This window comes from Castor canadensis, chromosome X, assembly GCF_047511655.1.
Source record: "Castor canadensis chromosome X, mCasCan1.hap1v2, whole genome shotgun sequence".
NCBI classification, from domain to species: Eukaryota; Metazoa; Chordata; class Mammalia; order Rodentia; family Castoridae; genus Castor; species Castor canadensis.
In genome coordinates, this window is record NC_133405.1 from 111,293,196 (window position 1) to 111,313,209 (window position 20,014).

The following is a 20,014-nucleotide window of genomic DNA, read 5'->3' on the forward strand; positions in this document are numbered from 1 at the left end:
GGATGGTCCTGCTCATATTGAATATTTACGTTCTCAGCTTGGAGCCATATACATCCCCAAGGAGCCTTGACAGTTCCTTTTGTGGAAGAAAATATTTGTAAGCCACAACTGGGTGATAAGTTTGATTTTTCTACTTCATTTTCACAGTTTCTGAGGCATGGCAATGGAGCACAAAGAGACATGTATTTATTTTAGAAAGAGAAAAAATTCAAAACTTTATTAATTTTTATCCATTTAAACTTAAATTAAGATTATAGTTTTTATTTTATTTATATCTTTATCTTTTCTTTTACACCGAAAATTCTGGTTCCAAATGATATTGATATATTTATTTGTAGACTTAAATCTACTTTGTATGTAATGGAGTGTGTATGTATATTTATAATAGCTTCAAAATTATGCCTACGTTAAGCCCAATAATAAGACTACTAAATACAACTTAAGGCTTGGTGGTCATTTTTACAAAAAATATTGCATAATGTGAATTAATTGCATATGTAAGTAAAGTTCAAGCCAGGCATCAGTGGTTTATGTCTGTAATGCTAGCTATTTGAAAGGCTGAGATTGGGAAGATCATGATTGGAGGCCAACCTGGGGCAATAGTTTGTGAGACCCCATTTTAAAATAACCAGAGCAAAATGGACTGAAGATGTGACTCAAGCATTAGATTGCCTGCTTGCAAGTGTGAAGCCCTGAGTTCAAACCCAGACCCACACAAAAAGTAGGGTTCAGTGTTATATTTCAATACATGGCTACAACATGTACTGATTAAATTTAGCCTTCCTTTATCCATCCCCTGTTCCCAACATGTAATAATCTAATCACTATTCATGAATATGTAGACTATTTGCATTTTAAAACAATTTGCATTTACTGATATATAAAATATAAAACATAAAATTATATATATTAATGTTGGGCTATGTAATGTTCAATACATATACACATTGCATAATGTTTAAATCAGGAAAACCATATTTACCTCCTCATTTATCATTTCTTTCTGTTGCATTTGTCTCTGTGTCTGATTTTGTGCCACTACCACAATGCTTTGATTACCATAGCTACAGTATTTTGAAATCAGGTACTGGAATGCTTCCAGCTTTGTTTTTTTTTTTTTTTCCTGAGGATTGCTTTGGCCATTCTAGATCATTTTTGGTTTCATATGAACATTTTATTATTTTGATTCCATATGAGCTTTTTTGAAGGATTATGATGTCTTAATTAATATACAATGTGTACATGAATTTTTTCTCAACGTGCTCAAGTAAACATGATCCCTTGGTACTCATTTAAAGATGCACATATAATAATGCGTATTACTACATAGCAATTCATATATATTAATACCTGGTCAAAAGAGCATTATAATAAGGGTCACATGCTCTGGTTCTAAAAGAGACTATGATATTTTCTAATGATATGACTTTGGCTCTGTCATTTAAACCATTTGAACTTTAAGGACATTTTCAATGAAATTGAAATTGGTGACCTATTAGAGTTACTTGCTCTGTGAGGCCTAAGTCAGGTCAGACTTAGGCAGACTAAATCTGGCTTCTAGCTTGTTTAATAAATAAATCCCATTTGTTTACATACTATCTATGGCTATATTCACACTATAAAGGCAGAATTGAGTCACTGCAAAAGAGATCATATGGTCTGCAAAATCTAAAGTATTGTCAATATGGCTCTTAATTGTTTTCATTGAATTTTAAATGCAAAAATGGAGATAACAACAAACACCATGGAAAACCAGGAAATCATCAGAGACTAATTTGAGAGCCTATACTCTAATACGTTTGAAAATCTTGAAGAAATGGACAGTTTCTAGAAACTTACAATCACCCAAAACTGAACCAAGAAGATATTAATCACCTGAATAGATCTATAACACAAAAAGAAATTGAAGCTGCCATCAAGAGTCTCCCAAAACAGAAAAGTCCAGGACCTGATGGATTCACTGCTGAATTTTATTAGACATTTAAAGAAGAACTAATACCAACCATTCTTAAACTGTTCCATGAAATAGAAAGTGAAGGAACACTGCCTAACTCATTCTATGAAGCCAATATTACTCTCATCCCAAAACCAGACAAAGACACCTCCAAAAAGGAGAATTATAGGCTAATTTCCTTAATGAATATCGATGCAAATATCCTTAATAAGATAATGGCAAACTGAATCCAACAATACATCAGAAAGATCATACACCATGACCAAGTCGGCTTCATCCCAGGGATGCAGGGATGGTTCAATATATGCAAATCTATAAATGTAATACAGCACATCAATTGAAGCAAAGACAAAAACCACTTGATCATCTCAATAGATGCAGAAAAAGCCTTTGACAAGTTCCAACACCACTTCATGATAAAAGCTCTAAGAAAACTAGGACTAGAAGGAATGTACCTCAATATTGTAAAGGCTATGTATGACAAACCTACAGCCAACATCATACTTAATGGTGAAAAACTGAAACCATTCCCTCTAAAATCAGGAATAAGACAAGTGTGCCCACTATCCCCACTCCTATTCTGGAATTTCTAGCCAGAGAAATTAGGCAAGAAGAAGAAATAAAAGGAATACAAATAGGTAAAGAAGCTCTCAAAGCATCCTTATTTGTAGACAATATGATCCTATATGTTACAGATCCAAAAAACTCTACCCAAAAATTCTTAGACACCATAAAAAGCTACAGTAAGGTGGCAGGATACAAAATCAACCTACAAAAATCATTAGCATATCTATACACTAACAATGAACCAACTGAGAAGGAATTTATGGAAACAATTCCATTCACAGTAGCCTCAAAAAAAATCAAATACCTACGAATAAATTTAACAAAAGATGTGAATGAACTCTACAAGGAGAATTACAAACTCCTGAAGAGATCGAGGAAGACTACAGAAGATGGAAAGATCTCCCATGCTCATGGATCGGTAGACTCAACATAGTAAAAATGGCTATACTACCGAAAGCAAGCTACATGTTTAATGCAATTTCCATCAAAATCCCAATGACTTTCACCACAGAGATAGAAAAATCTACTCTAAAGTTCATTTGGAAACACAAGAGACCACAAACAGCCAAGGCAATACTCAGCAAAAACAAGCAATGCTGAAGGTATCACAATACCTGACTTCAAACTATATTACAAAGCAATAGCAATAAAAACAGCATTGTACTGGCATAAAAACAGATATGAAGACCAGTGGAACAAAATAGAAGATCCAGGTACGAATCCACACAACTATACCCACCTCGTTTTTGACAAAGATGCCAAAAATATGCAATGGAGAAAAGAGCCTTTTTCACAAATGTTGCTGGGAAAAGTGGTTATCCATATGCCAGAAACTGAAACTAGATCCATGTCTATCACCCTGTACTAGTATCAACTCAAAATGGATAAAGGACGTAAATATCAGACCTGAAACTCTGAAGTTACTACAGGAAGGAGCAGGCAACACTCTGGAACTAATATATATAGGCAAGGACTTCCTCAATAGAACCCCACCAGCTCAGCAACTAAGAAAAAGGAGAGACAAATGGGACTTCATAAAATTAAAAAGCTTCTGCACAACAAAATAAATAGTCTATAAACTGAAGAGACCACCCACAGAGTGGGAGAAAATATTCGCCAGCTATACATCGGACAAGGGACTGATAACTAGACTATACAGGAAACTTAAGAAACTAAACTCTCCTAAAATCAATGAACCAATTAAAAAATGAGCAACTGAACTTAATAGAACTTTCTCAAAAGAAGAAATTCAAATGGCAAAAAAGCACATGAAAAAATGCTCACCATCTCTAGCCATAAAGGAAATGCAAATCAAAACCACACTAAGATTCCACCTCACCTCTGTTAGAATAGCCATCATCAAAAACACCATCAACATCTGTTGGCAAGAATGTGGGGAAAAAGGTACCCTAATCCACTGCTGGTGGGAATGCAAGCTGGTATAACCACTCTGGAGAAAAATTTGGAGACTTCTTAAAAATCTAAACATAGACCTGCCATATGATCCAGCAATCCCAATCCTGGGGAAATACCCAAAGGAATGCAACACAGGTTACTTCAGAGGCACCTGCACACCCATATTTATTGCAGTGTTATTCACAATAGTCAAGTTATGGAAACAACCAAGATGCCCCACTACTGATAAATGGATTGAGAAAATGTGGTACTTGTACACAATGGAATTTTACTCAGCCATGAAGAAGAATGAAATCTTATCATTTGCATGTAAATGGAGAGAACTAGAGAACATCATTCTGAGCTAGGTCAGCCAAGCTCAGAGGACCAAAAATCGTATGTTCTCTCTCATATGTGGACTTTAGATCTAGGACAATGCAGCGGTGTGGTTGTACTGGGACCACATGACAAGGGGAGAGCACATTTTGGTGATATAGAAATAGGTAGAAAACCCAAAACGTGAAAGCATTTGATGTCCCCACTCCAGACAATCTAACACAGAAACCTTAAAGCAACAGAGGTTATCATGAGAAGGGGATCAGAAACCAGGGTAAAGATCAGTTAGAGGTGAATAAACATGGATCATAACACATGTAGATGAAAGCAATGCTAGGAATATTTCTGGATAGCTACCTTAACTCAAAAACACTTTGTCTTCCTTATTATGCTTGTCTCTTTTCTTCAACTACACTAGTGATAACGGCAGAACAGGACCTGCCTGGAACTTAGGGGAGAAGGGGAGAGAGGGTGGGAAGAGGGGCAAGGGGGAGAAATGACCCAAACAATGTATGCACATACATTTATGTGAATAAATGTATAATAAAAAATTTTAATTAATTTTTGATTCATCATATATCAATAAAAGTAGATTTCATTGTGATAACTCCATATATGCATACAGTGTACCTTGAACAAGCTCACCCCTCCATTATATTCCCATTCCCCTTTTCCCTCTTTCCCTCCTTTCATATACAGTTTGGTGAGTTTCGTTATGCTGTTGTCATATGTATATATGTAGTGTACTTCCATCTTCTTCAGCCATCAGTATCCTATCCTTTCTCCCTCCCCCTGATCCCTCCTAGACAGTCACAAATAAACATTTGTTTATTTGTTATTTATGATGTCTCAATATCATCATCATCATCACCATCATCTTATATCTAGTTTCCGCAAATGAGTGAGAATATGTGATGTTTGCCCTACAAGAGAGATACTTCCATACGCATGCTTAATATAGTTTTCTTCCCAGTAGCCAAACTTTTGAATCAGCTGAAGTGCCCCAAAATGAAATTATGTCACTTGCAGGAAAATGGACGGAACTATAGATCATCATGCTGAGTCCATATGAACTTTTTATTATTTTTCTAGTTTTGTGAATAATGTCATTGATATTTGATGGTCAACCAACTGGGAAACTTTGATTAACTCTGGAGGATCACAAGAATACCTAGATTAGTGTGTTCATTTGTCCCAGACTGGACTCCAGAAACAAAAGAGTTGAGTTTATACACTGAGCTATAGAGCTCCACAGTGAGAAGCTTTGGCCTGGTGACTAAGGAAACCTTTCTTAGCTCATATTAAGTTTCAAATTACAATCCTTGATTATATGAAGGAAATAAACTAAATTTGACTGCTATGCTGACATACCATAGGGCTGTGATCACATGGCTAGAACTCGAAGGAGTGGAAAATGGTGCCCAGTTGCCATAAGTACTGAGACTACAAGGCAGGGTTAAAGTCAAGTTTTTACCTTATCAAATCACTACTGTAGCCTGTCCCCTGTTCTAACCATGAAGACTGGTGTTCCCTGTGATAGTCAGCTTCCCATCACTATAAGAAATATTTGAGATAATGAACTAATGAACGGTTAAGACGTATTTTGACTCAGAGTTTTAGAGGTTTCAGTCCATGATTAGCTGTCCCATTGCTTTTGGGCCTTTGATGACACAGCACATCATAGCAAGGATTGTGTGGTGGAGCAAAGCCACTCATCACATGACTGAGAAACAAAAAAGAGAAAGGGGAAGATACTGAGGTCCCATGATGCCTTTGAGTGCAAACCACCAATGACTGAAAGACTTCACAACAGGCTTCACTTCTTGAAAGTTTCTCATCCTCAAAACATTACAACTCTGGCTACTAAGACTTTAACACATAGACTTTTGGGGAACATTCCATATCCAAAATATAGCACTCTTCAAGGATGAATTATACTTAAAAGCACTACAACTTATATGGTAGAATTTTATTGCAAAGTTGGAGGACTTTCTGAAGTATCTCCTCATAGTTTTAGATTTAATGGGCATCAGAAAACATGCACATCCGTTACTGTTTTTTATTTCCATGAGTTTTTTCCAATAAATATGACTCTAGTGTGCATGCTTCTAGACATGTACATCTTATACATGTATGTGTCATACCAAATTTTTGTAATGCCTGGATTGCTTTCTATAATTTCACTTTTCTCTTTATAATATATATAAATGTGTGTGTGTGTGTGTGTGTGTGTGTGTGTGTGTGTGTTCGAGAGAAAGAGTTATTTGTCTCTAGGAATCCATCTTTTTAAAGTGCTTTAAAGTTTTGCTATTTATCTTTTGGGTTCCTCAAGTTTAAATGTTCCTAAGAATAGATTAATATTTTTCTTAATTATGCTATATTTAATATCTCTGCATTACAACCACTTCATTGCATTGCAATTTAATCACTCTTCCAATACGTTGTTTAATACTACTACTCTTTCAAATTAGTTCACTCAAAGGTCACCATACTCCACCAGATTAACTATATAGTGGCTTTTATTAAGTACTCTGTTTTGTTTAGCCTACTTTAGCTATTTATACTTGGTTTACCTACTTGTACTATAAATCTATTTTCCTTGGTTATTAGATGTGTGAGTTAAAATTCTAAAGAGGCAATCACACACAGATCTAGGCACTGTTTTAAATGGAGCTTGCATATCTAATCAAAGTCTCAACTTAATTGACATGAAAATATGGGCATTATATAAAAATGGGACTCACTTGTTCAGTTGAGCTTTTTATTTACTTCGATAGTGTCTTGCTGTTTAAGCCAGGATTATTTCAAACATGCAGTCCTCTTGCCTTTGCCTCCAGAGCAGGTATTCTCCAGCTAGTTGAACAAAGAGAGGTCAAAGAGATTTGAAGTGTGTAAAGGAATTGATGTTTCAATGCTGGTTTAAAGATGGAGGTGTAGAAGCATGAATGCACAGTCTAGGCAGCTGTAAGTTGGTGAAAAAACTCCCTAGCCAGCCAGAAAGGACTATGGACTTTGGTCATAGAGCTACAGCGAACTGAATTCTGCCAGTAACTTGAATGAACTTTGACATGGATTCTTCCCCACAGTCTCCAGTTAAGAAACCAGCATAACTGACACTTCAATTTCATCCTTGTGAGGCCTTGGCCCATATTTCTGACTCTCAGAACTGTGGTATTCTAAAATGATAATGATTATGATGATGATGGTGGTGGGGAATGAGCATAAAGGAGGACTGTCTAGGGGGAATCAGTGAGAGGAGGAGGGATAGAGGAGAGGGCAGTGGAGGTGAGCAGGATCAAAGTATTTTGCACATATATGCACACATGTATATATATAGATAGATAACATAATGAAACCCACTAAATACTGATTGAAAAAAGAGGAAGGAGAGAAGAAGTTTAAGGTAGTATATTAGAGGTGATGAGCTTATTTAATGTTCAGTGTAAACAAATATCAAAATGAAGCCCTCTTATATAATTAATATACACTAATTAAAAAGGACTGTGGTCTAACAAATGGATGTTACTTCAAGCTATTAAATTTGTGGTAATTTCTTACCCAGCAATAGAAAGGAAATACTCTGGACCCTCAATAATCCTGGCTTTCCTATGACCATTATATCTGTTCCATCTTTAAATTATGTTCTGGATTATCTTCTCTTTGTCTGTTTAAGACTTAAATCTTGGGCCTTTTCATAAATCTTCATAACAAGTCAGTGAATCAATCCTATCCAGAACCTCTCTCCTTCTTTTCCTTTAATCCTCACTTTATAAATTTATTAATCTCATTATGGTTTTATATTTAAATAACATTTGCAAATCTTGAGTTTTTCTCACAATTCTTTAGTTTAAAAAAATTATGGATAAATATAAAGAAAACACTATTATATAAACATTTTTTAATTTGATCTTCAAACTTCATTTATATTTTAATTGAAATGATGGAGTTTAGAATTCTTTTTTAGTATGCTCTTATTTCTAGTCTATTTCCATTCTTCATCTACTATGAAATTGATAACATGGAGAGAATAGTAATATTTTAATTTGGATCATTGTGTAATTGTTTCAAGTATATGAATCCCCTTTCCCTAAACGTGAAGGAAATCCCAGAATTTTGAAGGGAGACTTTGCATATTATATTTACCCTTCCCCCCAAAAGAGAAAGCACATATCTGAGAACTTTGAGTATGTATAAGGTAAGTTTTCTAACTGATGAAATACAATGAGAACTACAAATGGGGATTCTGAATAAAAGGAGAGAATGAAATGGGTTCACAATAATTACCTGCATATTGTCTTGAAATTTTTCTTATATATCTATGAAAAATTATATATACATATATATTACTGGGGTTTGAACTCAGGACTTTGAGCTTGCAAGGCAAGTGCTCTGCTGCTTGATCCATACCTACAGCCATTTATGCTCTGGTTATTTGGAGACATGGTTTGTTTTTTGTCTAGGTTGACCTACACTCCCATCCTCCTATTTTAAAGCTTCCAGCTATTGCTGAGATGACAGGCATGATACCATGTCCAGATTTTTTGTATTGAGAAGGCGTCTTACAAACTTTTTGCCCAGGTTGCCTGGAAGTCTTATTTTCCTGATCTCAGTCTCCCAGGTATCTTGGAATGACAGATGTTTATCACTGCACCCAATTATTGGTTGAAATGGAGTCTTGTGAACTTTTTATCTAGGTTGGACTTGAATTGCAATCTTCCTTGTCTCAGCTTTCCAAGTAGCTAAGATTACACGGTTTTAAGTCACCAGTGCCTGGCTCCATTTATATTTTAACTCAGCAATACCAATGTCATGGTACTACTACAGAGAAAGAAGGGGATCATACTGTGTTTGCTTGCCTTTCTTAACATAAAATACATAAATCTCTGTCCAGCATCTCCTGTATATATCTATTCTAACTGTTAATATACATTTTCTTTGTGGCCTTATTAAAAGGTTTTTCAAAGCAGGAATCTTGGTGTGTTTTGACAAAGACAGCACGGGTTATATTTGATAAATACTCAATAATCAGCACCTGAAGATTCATGTCAGGACTGGCAGATCATGACCATTTGACTTTCTCTAGTGTCCATATCAGCCTTGTGCACAGAAGGGATACAATAAGCCCTTTCTTATGACAGATAAGAATACTACTAGGTTTATGGGCTGGAAAAACCTGAGGTTATATTTAGCCACTGTACTTCTCTTTTGTCCCAAATCTGAATTTATTAATGATTAGTTCTTCATGCTAGTATAATCAGTAGGACTAAAGAGGTCATATGGAAATCACAGGACAAAGATGTGACAGATATAGAAACAGTAGGAAATGATCAATGATATACCCTCTGGGCTACAGGTTACAAAAATTGCATGTGAAAGAATAGATTTTCCTATGCTCTGGATGTATTGTCAAAGAATAAAGTACTAAAAATGCACCTTTTAAATGTTCTCATTTGTCTTTTCTAGATATCTCAATTGCATCCTTTTGCAAAAGCCAAAAATCATAACCAGATTAAATATTAAAAATCCCTACACAAAGAGTTCCTGATAAAATGTTATGAGTGTCTTTAAGGCTTTTCAGAACACTTTAATACAAGGTATGTGAAAAAAATTTAATAACTATAGAAATGTGCTGATTATGGATAATAGTGATAACATAATACTAACTACTGTTTATTTAAGATTTTCTATATGCTAGGCACACTGTGAAATAGTTCCTATGAATTAATCCAGCATTTAAAAAAGTGTAAGCAGGCAAATAATGAGGAAGAGGAAAGACTTGTCAAACGTCATATAGCAAATATATGGTAGTAATGGGTGTTTATTTATTTATTTTGCAGTAGTGGAGTTTGAACTCAGGACCTACACCTTGGGCCACTCCACTAGCCCTTTTTTGTGATTTTTTTTGAGATAAGGCCTTGTGAACTACTTGCCTGGACTGACTTTGAACCACAATCCTCCTGATCTCTACCTCCTGAGTAGCTAGGATTACAGGTGTGAGCCACTGGTGCCTGTCTGAAGTGGGTGTCTTTAAATCAAATTTTATAAGCTTTGTTGCATACTGCCTCTCAAAAAGAGTTACAATTGATTTTGAAAATAATCCAAATCGGAGGCCTTTAAGGTTTACATATTGTTTGATACTATTTCACTAGTGCTATACTAACAATTACTGTTCCAATAATGGACATGTTTATATGAACAACGTTATTATGCATTCACCTTCTTTGTTTTATGTCAAATGATGTTTATGGATGCATTCTTGGAGGATAATGTTAGGAAAATTTAAGAAAGTCGCATCCCTTTATCTGACTATAAATGAAGCTGAGAAAGCTTGAGGGACTTGGTATGAAAAAAAACTTTTCTAGATAAAAATATTTTCAAGCACAAATTGCGTACATAAATAAAATTTAGCTTAACTCTAATTTAAAAAATCTCTTGATATTTAAAGTAGTAAATACAAGTTCAGAAGTTTTCCTCTTTACAATTTTGATGGTTTTTCTTTGTCTCTATATTTCATCTACTAATTTGAATGTCATTTTAATGGAGGCAATTATTTTCTTTTATAGTGTTTATACTGATATCTTCTACCTGGCATTTAAATAGGTAACATGTCTAAGGAGGGTAAATAGAAATATTACTATGCTTCTTATGATATATTTCATATGTGATAAAATGAAGAGTTTTAAAAGAACTTGCACGTTTTATCTAAATTTTTATAGTTCTCATAACTAGTGGATTTTGGAGATAATGTATAAGTTTCAGAGAGCAAACATTTGTGGAAAGTTTTTGGGAAAATATATAATACATAATATTAAATGTTGTGGTAGAACTCTGTGAAGAGATCTTGAAACAGATAATGTTAGCCAAAATGGACTATTTCGGTTTTCTTTGTTGAATGGCTCTTCACAGGTTTTGTTGCAAGGCAGGGAGAAGTTTTAGAGTTTGGACCTGGAACTAGATATACTTACTAGAGGCAAAATTGCTGATGAGATGGGGAAGTCCAACCACTTAGGAAAAGTTGATTATCTTGAAAAAAAGGTAAGGAATTGATCTTGAGATGAACGTACATTCCTAGAATGGTGACAACGTAGAATGGTAGGAATAACCACTTGAACTTGAGTATTGATTACAATCATGACCTTCATTTTCTACAAAACTTGGATTATTTCTAAAACTGAGACAAGGTATACATGTTGGCATTAGTGGTTATAAGCAAGATAATTGTGCTACATGTTTAAAAAGTCTTTGGGGCATAATAAACCTAATAAACTTTTACTTTAGGACTCGTATTTAAGGTAAGCAAAAGTATAATTCACTTTGGTTTTCACTGAGTTTGTTTTAACCAATCATTTTTCCTATTAGAAGCACATGCAGGTTAGAAGGAAAACATGATTTGAAAGAGCTACATCTTGACAAACCAAATTGGAGAAACTATAAAGAAGAAAGATACAAAAAATCCTTAAAGCCATATTGAAACATCTTTCAAAATTATGATCTGGCTCATAAAAGTATCAATTATTTGATCCATCTGGTAGTTTACTGCTTTAAGGAAAATATTTGTCAGTTTTTTACTCAGGAATTTGGCTAAGGGAAGGGATATTTTACTTTTACTTCAAATTTGTTCACCTTCTAGCTTGAAAAATTCTTTGAGCCATTGATTTATTATTTCCTAATCAACAGTAAAGGAAATGATATTTCTTAGGAATACCAGTGTGATTCCCTATTTAAGGAAAATTGTTAATGTAATATAGTAATCAAAAAATTAAATGATAAAATCATGATCACATATCTGCTTTTCCATCACACCCACATTTAAAGATTCTAATAATATCAGTTAAAAACAACTTTGAATATAAAGTCCAATGCTAAATACCTATAATTTCACAAATATTGACCCATTCTTCAAACTCTAATAATGATTTCAGATACCTAAGTGGACTTTAGGTTCTAATTTATATTTTATATTAATTGTATTAGTTCCAACAAAAATGAGATAAGCAAGTATCTCATTTTTAATCATGAAAAACAATGATATGTTATATATTTTGTAGCCTTAATACAAAAAACCAACTTATTTAGCTTGATAAGCATAGGCAGATGTAAAAAAAAACGGCAATGAATGTAGAATACTGAAAAAATAAATCAGTCATATTTGGGGATTTCCCACAACTGTGGAATAAAATGCTGACACAGTGCTGAGGATGTATTGCTGGAACCATCTTAACAGTTGTATGCATGTGTCCTTCCTTTTACCACTCAGAGACAGAGAACTGCTATTGTTTGGCCATGGTAGCACAATCATTTCACATGCTGGCACATGCTGTTTTCTTTTATTTTTTTTTCTTTTTAGAGACAAGATTTCACCATGCTGTCCAGGCTGTCCTTGAATTCTTGATCTTACTGCCTCAACATCCTGAGTGGTGGGATAAAACTCCTACAAGGTGTGTACATCCCTGCTCAGTTTGGCATCTAGACTTTTATATTTTGATAGGATTAATAACCCAAATGAAACATACATAGTTTTTCTCCAAGTGACTTTATGGTAACATTAGAAGGCAATTGAGGCCCAATCCTGAGCTCCTTGGGCCACTAGCCCTTTTTTGTGATGTTCTTTTTTGAGATAGGGCCTTGTGAACTACTTGCCTGGACTGGCTTTGAACCATGATCCTCCTGATCTCTTCTCCCTGAGTAGCTAGGATTACAGGTGTGAGCCACTGGCACCTGTCTGAAGTGGGTGTTTTTGCCTCAAATTTTATAAGCTTTGTTGCATACTGCCTCTCAAAAAGAGATACAATTGTCAGTAAGACAGTAGAATTCTATTCTTCACAGTTTCCCGTGTGCAGAAATATCAAATTGAACAATTGAGCTGAAAAATTCATTAAAAAGGAAACCACATGAGGGATTATAGCAACTGGTATAATACAGAAATGAGAAAAGACACAATTAAGAGTGTAGAAAGGATGGTTTTACATTAGTCATGTCACCCCTTCTTAATTCCAGGCAACATGTTGTGGATAGTGATATACTCCATGTGGAAGAAGGAGAGGATAGGGTAAAAGGACTTAGTTTCAGACTCTAACCCTAGGCCTGCCCCAGTATAATACCAGTGCTCCAAACTCCAAGATAGTACCTGCTGACTGGGCCTCCAAGTCTACCCTGGTGTCAATTTAATCCTGCAGTCCCTGCTTAATGGACTTGGTCTCTGGACCATTCCACTTCCAGGCCAACTTCAGTGGCCCCATGCTCTGGACTACCATCAGTGCTGAGCTGGTCCTCACAGCCACATATATCAGGACTGCTCCATCATCAGGCTGACTTCTGCAATCTTTATCAAGTGAGTATATGTGGGTACAGATTCCTTGCTGGCCCTTGCAGAAACAGGCTCCAGACTCATCAAGGACCAGGGTATTTTTGCTTCCCCAGGTTCTAGGCCTACGTGATAGGACTGAGTCTCCAAGCCCACTCCAACATTAGGCAGTCTTAGAGTCTAGGCTAGTCCAACACTCTCAGACTCTGGATTTGCATTGGCACTATGCTGATTTCAAAAGCTCCAGACAAGCCTCAGCATCCAGTGAATCTAGGATTCATGCTAAACTCTGTTTACCCAGGGAACATCAAACAATTTAAATGCAGGGCAGGTGGAGTAGAAGTATACAACATTTTTATGTGATGAAAATTAATTTTTTATCAGTTTAAAATATCCTGTTATAACTATAAGATGTTTTTGTATCTTATTAACCACAAAGCAAAAGCCTATCATAGGCATAAAAAAGATAAAATATAAGAAATTGAAGCATACCACTAGAGAAAAATGTCTTACAATGGGAGACAGCAATAGGGGAAAAAATAACAAAACATTCAGAAAAAATGTAACAAAATTTCAGTACTTACTCCTAACATATCAATGATTATATTGTATGTAAGTGAATTAAATTCTCTAATCAAAGGACAGAATGGTGAGATGACTAAGTAAACAAGATCCAACTATATGCTGCCTACAAAAGACTCATTTCATCTGTGAGGATATACATAGACTAAAAATAAAGGAATGGAAAGGATTTTTCCATGCATATGGAAACCAAAGGAGAATAGGAGTAGCTATAGTTATAGAAAATAATATAGAATTTAAGCAAAAATTATAAAAAGAGACAAGTCAGGTCATTATAAAATGATCAAGGAGTCAATTCATCAGGCTAATATAATACTTGTAAGTATATATGCACACAACATTGGAGCACCTAAATCTATAAAGCAAATATTAATAGATCTGTAGGACCATAAAGATTGTAGTAATAGAGAATTTGAAAACTCCAGTTCAGCAATTGACAGTCATGCAGACAGATAATTGACAAGGAAACACTGAACCTGAAATATGCTCCAAGAGCTGGGTGCTGGAAACTCATAACTATAATCCTAGCTAATTGGGAGGCTGAAATTGGGAGGATCATGGTTTGAGGCCAGCCTGGGCAAATAGTTCCCCAAACCCCATCTCCAAAATAACCAGAGCAAACTGGAGGTGTGGCTCAAGCAATGGAGTGCTTACTTTGCAAGTGTGAAGCCCTGAGTTCAAACCCCAGTTCCACTAAAAAATATACACTCTAGGCTAAATATACCTAATAGGCATATGGAGAACATCCCATCTAACAGCACCATAACACACATTCTTCAAGTACACCTGAAACATGCTATAGGATAGATCATATGTTAGGCCACAACACAAATCTTAACAAATTTAAGAAGACTGAAATCATATCATATGTCATCTACAACTACAATGATTTAAAACTAGAACTAGTACTCAGTAATGGGAGAAATTTCAGGAAATACACAAATACATGGAAATTAAACAACAAATTATTAAAGACCAAATGAGTCACTGAGGTAATTAACAGGGAGATTAACAAACATCTTGTGATAAATTCAAGTTCAGCTTCTTATTAGCTGTGAGACATTAGGGGACATCATCTCTAAGTGCATTGCCATTTTCTGTAAAATGAGCCTAACACTAGCATCACCCCTTGTGTTACTTTGGGGCAGAAATAAGGCAATTTTTATAAATGTCTTAACTTGACATCTGATACATGGAGTGCTCTCAATAAGTGTAACCTCTTTTTATTAGTGGATGAATGTAGTAATAATGCTGTAAAAGTCTTCAACTAGTTACTGTATTTTTTTCTGATATAAAGAGCTGCTCTTCAGGCTGCCTTAAATTGTTTTTAGATTGCTTTCACTTACAGATTTTTTGAAATTTCACAGTGGAAATAGCTTTTTTCTAGTTTTAAAAACATATAAAAATAAGTTCCTTAGAAGACTCTGGTGTGAAACATACTTTCCTTTGTCTCCAGTCAAAAACGTCATGAGATATGTAAAAATAATGTGTAACCCCCTTATTTGCTAAAAGCTAATATGTTAGTTGTGTTGAATTATTTTCAAACTCTCCCTCTTATTCAGGTAATATCTTTCATTATCAAGAAGAAGAAAGTCCTAACACATTTTTTCTACAGAAAACCATATTGAGATAATTGTTATCAGTAGTAGTTTAGATTTGTTTAGAGTCCACCGTTTTGGCCTATGTGCTTATTCATACCTTGTAAAAATTATCACATTCCTGTTTGTGAAAGTTTGTTGAACAACTACATAGTACTATCTCTTGAATAAAGACAAAGTGGAAAGTGATAAATGAAAATACTCCCTGGCTACATTTATTGATTTAATTGGTTGTTAAAATAATCTCAAATTTGTACTTTACTCTTAGAAAATTTACAAAATATGTTTGAGTTAACTGGGACAAGTCCATGTTTTATTTGAGTCCCCAGTACCAACTGATTTATTAAGAACAAATGCTTGTTGAATTGAATTAAGCAGCCAAATAGCAGACAAAAGTTGTGCTTAATAAGATGGGCCAGGCTGAAACACTGTTTCTTGTTGAGAAGCTTTCTTTAATAATCTTGTTTTTTCAAGCATAATACTATAATCATTTATTATAATGACTATATAATTGAGAAAATAATAAGTTTTGTATTATGTTGATTTCTTACTGAGAATAAAATAGATACCTTATCAAATTTAGTGGAGTCATGAGAATTGATATCTGAGAGTAGATGTGGAAACACATTTAAATTAAAAAATCTGCAAGTGTTCACAGTTAGATATTGCTGTGTAGGCACTATTGTTTGGGAATAATTCAGTTTCAATTTATAGAATTACATCATGTATTTTAGGGTTGAAGAGAAGATTGACATGTCTTCTATTGAACCTAAAAAGGAATGTACTATATAGTAGAATGCTCATCCAAAATTAAATAATAAATTAGAAAATGTTGATGATCTCCATTAGAGGAAAGAGATGGAAGTGTAAGATGCTGCACATTGATTATATTACCCATTATACACTTACTTTAGCAAATTTTGTTTTTATTAATGAAAGGCCATGTTGTATGCATTTCTTGTTTTTTTTTAAATCTCATAATCAAATGCCCGAGTTTTGAGGAATTTTGGCATTTAAGGAATTTTGAGAGCGCATATAATTCATTTAAAAAAAATCAGATGTTGATGGGTTTTGACCAAAGGATAGATTACTAAAAAAATTCTGCAATCTAATATGGAAAAGCAAAAAGAATAACTGCTGCTAATGAGATGAATACATAATTACATAGGTAGAGGGACAGAAGAATATAAGCTACTTAGCAGCACGGAACAAAATGTATAATGTTTTATCCCTTTGTAAAATGAACAATGTTTCTATTTTTATTAAAGCTCCCAATTCCAAGAGTAAAAAACAAAAACTGTAAACCAAATAGACAAAAATCTTGTGAATTCAATATATTTCCTACATATATAAATACAAATACATATTATATAATGTTACCATGAATCAATGTTTTTTACTGAAAAACTATCATGATTTTGTAGGACTGCGTGGTAGTGAAATTAGTCTAGAAAGGTTAGTCTGAGGAATTAAATACCTGTATATCATGAAGAGAATATACTTCAGTATGAGAAGGGGTGGCTATGGTAACAGCATTCACTTCTCTGTATTTTCTTTCTTTTTTGTGGTTCTTGGGTTTGATCTCAGGGCCTGAAACTTGTTAGGCAGCCACTCTGCCAGCCCTGTTTTGTGTTGGGTATTTTTCAAGATAGGGTCTCACCAACTATTTGCCCAGGCTGATTTCGAACCGCAGCCTCCTGGGTATCTAGGATTACAGGCATGAGCCACAGGTACCTGGCACTTTTATGTGTTTTCATTGAGATAATTAAAAAAATTCTTTTCACTCCTTCATTTTTTAACCTTTCTGTAAATTCTGTATTTGGAATAAACAGAAAAATGTCATTAACTACCATAGAGAAGCTACTTACTCTCCTTTAAATAATGACAGTAGAGCCTTTTCAAAGCTCAATAATAGTAAGACATATTAGCTTAAGCTCTTTGGTAGCAAATAACAAAAACCTATTCAAATTTGGATACATGAAACCCAAGGGAAGAAATACAACTAAGCTCTGAAAAAACTTAGAAAGCACCTATATTAATTCCAGTAACACAATCACTGAACTGCTTTGAACAAAGTGCATTTTCCTAGGCAAAAATTCAGAGTCTAGTTTGGAGATTGAAAATAAACTTTGCTGCTGGTAGAATGAATACAAAAATTTAAATAAATATATATAAGCAAAATTTATATATATGTGCATATATAAAAATTATTGCTAGATTTGGTGATCTATACCTGTAATCCCAGCACTCATGAGGCTGAGGCAAAAGAACTGTGAATTCAAGACCAGCCTGGGCAGCAAAGAGAGTTCCAGTTCATCCTGGGCTACCTAGAGAGAAAACCTGTGTCAAAAAATTACTTTACTGAAAACAATAGTATTAATTAATGAAATCCTAAAAAAAACACAAGCAGATGTTTATAACATATATAATCAGCACTGGTGACCACAGGAATTCACTCTCTATAGGGGAATCCAAGCTAAGTCTGATTTCCTGTTATCACTGTGGCCCAGAGTAAGCTGGTCAAAAAGGTACTCTGCCATGCTATGTTCCAGGGCTTTCCTCTTACTACTCAAAATCAAGATATTTTAACTTATGCATATCTTAATAAACTTAAAGTTTTCAGGTAAAGTTGAAGATCCCTTCATTTTAATACCTGTTCAATTTCACTCCCCAGCCTTGTGGTTTTCAGATCCTCTAGTGAGCTAAGTAGGTTTTTTGGTATTGGGTCACTTCAATGGAAGATGTACATTTGGAAAGAAACAAAAGTGAAAGTATTGTGAAGGCAACATGCATGCCCCAGTGGTAACTACAGTGAATTACCCTGTGCTTGCAGCCTGCCTGATGGCAGGCTAAGTTCAGTTTCATATCACTGTGACCCAGGGTGACTTGATCAAAGAGGTTCTCTGCCATGTCATTTTCCAGGGTTTCTTGCTTTCTACCTAGAATCAAGAAACTGACATTTGCATATTTTACTAAACTAAAAGTCTTCAAGTAAATTCGAAGATCCCATTCTTTAATTTTTGGAGGGTACTGGGGATTTAACTCATGGACTCACATGCTAGATAGACATCATACCTCTCTCACTGTGCTCATTGTGAGGGGAGGGCCAATCTGTTGTTTTCCAGAGGCTCATAGATTGCCTTCCCTCTCCACCCATAGGAGACCCTGAGCTGCAAGAGGGTGGGGTATGGATATGTGGAGAGTCTCCTGGATACCCATTTTAAATGTGCATGGGGATATGCCCTCATTCTTTAAAGGTGAGAGTTTTGCATACAAGAGTCAAGTGGACACTATGATTTTGCTCACAACCAAATAACTTTACTGGAAACAATAGTGAAGTAAAAAGGAAAAACAAGTGAACATGCTGGAAGGGCAATGTGCATGCCCTATCTGGTGGCTCCAGGGAAGGCCCTGTGGCTATGGGGGCAGTCCCAGCTCAGTCCTTGTCTTTGTCGCCCAGGGTGAGCCTGTCAAAGAGGTACTCGCCCAAGCCTTCTCCCAGTGCCCACATCTTGCCGCAGGTCAGTCAGGTAGCCATACATGTCTTCCAGGGTCTCCACCTGCTGGCACAGATAGTGGTTCCGCAGGAAGTCGCACAGGTGCAGATCGCCTTTGTCGGTGGCTAGCCGATACAGCTCCAGGATGCTCTTGGTCATCTCCAGGTGGAAGGCGCACTCCATGGCCTGGAGGCCACTGAGCCAGTCGTCGCGGTCTGGCTTGGCGACATCACCTAGGCAGATGCGGCCGCCACGCTGGTTCTGCACGAACAGGAGCTTTTCCGCACGGGCCTTCCATTCGTGGGACTGGCGCAGGAAGAAGCGCGCGAAGTTCCCCAGGGCCACGTCGTCGCGGTCGCAGTAGAAGGCCATGGACAGGTAGACGTAGGAGGCGTACAGCTGCAGCTGGATCTGGGCGGTGACTGTAGCTTCGCAGACGGGGTGGTAATTCTGTCGCACTTGGGATGGAGCGGCTGCCATGGCGCGTAGTTTTGAGCACAGCGATTAGGAAAGCAGAGGGAGTGGTGACACTCTGTCTGGAGCAGGCAGCAGTGGCGCTGATGGCAGCCGGACCTTGGTGGGAACCCCGGGGTAGGCACAGAGGCCGCCGAGGAGGGCTGGCTCCTGACCAGGTGGATCTGAGGCTACAGTGAGGTAAGACTCAGCCTGGTCTGAGGCAAAGTGAGGCAAGTCTGAAGCCTTGCTGGAAGTGCTCAATGGCAGCCAGGAAGTGAGGCAGTGAGTGCTCTTTGAGAGATCCGATGAGTAAGGGTCAGGGTCA

At 36.0% G+C, this 20,014-nt stretch overlaps 2 pseudogenes; both read right to left on the minus strand.

Annotated features, from left to right (window-relative positions):
• LOC109674873 (melanoma-associated antigen 11-like) overlaps nucleotides 1-7,236 on the minus strand; it is a 57,177-nt pseudogene extending 49,941 nt beyond the window's left edge.
• A 10,959-nt stretch (nucleotides 7,237-18,195) lies between these two features.
• LOC141419497 (ferritin heavy chain pseudogene) lies at nucleotides 18,196-19,713 on the minus strand (annotated as a pseudogene).
• Nucleotides 19,714-20,014: the final 301 nt, after the last annotated feature.